This window comes from Dendroctonus ponderosae, unplaced genomic scaffold (genome assembly GCF_020466585.1).
Source record: "Dendroctonus ponderosae isolate FM_Combo_2020 unplaced genomic scaffold, Dpon_F_20191213v2 Dpon_F_20191213_12, whole genome shotgun sequence".
Classification (NCBI taxonomy): Eukaryota; Metazoa; Arthropoda; class Insecta; order Coleoptera; family Curculionidae; genus Dendroctonus; species Dendroctonus ponderosae.
This window is the reverse complement of record NW_026017316.1, coordinates 1,637,235-1,638,632: the sequence shown is the minus strand read 5'-3', so window position 1 is coordinate 1,638,632 and position 1,398 is coordinate 1,637,235.

The window sequence follows — 1,398 nt, the reverse complement described above, 5'->3', positions numbered from 1 at the left end:
ATTTTTTTCAGCTTGGTTGCTGTGGTGTGTCCAAGCGACGACGGCTTGCCAGCTGGATTTCCCTTTTTTTTTTCTCCCCAACTTGATGGGATTGGACAAAGCTGGCACCACTGCTTGAAAGAGCAGGCCTCCCTCTATTGGATCGGCCAGTTTCATTGATATGGGAGTTTTGGTTGATTTTGGGCGAATTTTTATCCTTGTCTGTGCATCGGCGTCCCTGGAGCTCTCAGCATGCAATTTGCCTTTCAAAATTTTTTTCTTCCAAACCTGCCCAGCTGGGCTGATATTGATTGCTTCACTGGATAGAGCCCAGCTTGCTCCACGTGACCTGAAAGTTTCACTTGCATCCGAGTTTCTTGGGGATTTGGGCAATATTTGCCACTTTGGTGTCTCTGACCGATGACTCACTTTCTGCAATTTTTTTCTCCTCAACTGAGTGCGGTAGGAAAACCGCGATTTCGCCACTGGATAGAGCTTGCTTTGCACCACTTACTCTATGAGCTGTTTTTTTATTCGAGTTCCTGCTGAGTTTGGGCGATTTTTTTCACTTGGGCGTGCTTTGGTGTGTCCTGCAAACTGCGTCGGTTTTCAAACCCGATTTCAGTTACTTTTTTCTCCAAAACTGCCTAAGGTGGAACGTCGCCAGTTGAACCTCTGGATAGAGCGCAGTTCGCTCTACTGGCACCAAAAGTTTCACTTTGGTTGGAGCTTTCGTTGGGTTTCGGCGAATTTTTGATCTTAGGTGTGCAACAGTGCCTCTAAACGTCGACTGTTTGCAAACTCACTTTTAACAATTTTTTTTGCCAAAATTAAGTAAGGTAGAAACATTCTGATTGCACTCCTGCATASAGGGGATTCTCCTCTTTTGTGGCTCAARGATTCARTTCCATGCGAGTTTTGGTTCAGTTTGGGCGAGTTGTTTATCTTAGGTGTGCAACGGTGCCTCTAAMCGTCGATTGTTTGTAAACTCACTTTTAACAATTTTTTTTCGCCAAAAYTAAATGAGGTGGCAACATTCTGATTTCACCCCTGGATTGAGCGGGATCTTCTCTATTGTGGCTCAAAGTGTTAATTCCGTCAGAGCTTTAGTTCAGGTTGCCCGAATTTTTAATCTTTGGTGTGCAACAGTGCTTTTAAACGTCGACTGTTTCCAAACTCACTTTTAACGATTATTTTCGTCCAAATTAGGTGAGGTGGCAACATTCCGATTTCACCCCTGGATAGAGCGGACTCTTCTCTACTGTGGCCCAAAATGTCAATTCTATCAGAGTTTTGGTTCAGTTTGCCTGAATTTTTAATCTTTGGTGTGCAACAGTGCCTCTAAACGTCGACTATTTGCAAACTCACTTTTAACAAATGTTTTCGCAAAAATTAAGTGAGGCGGCAACATAGTGATTT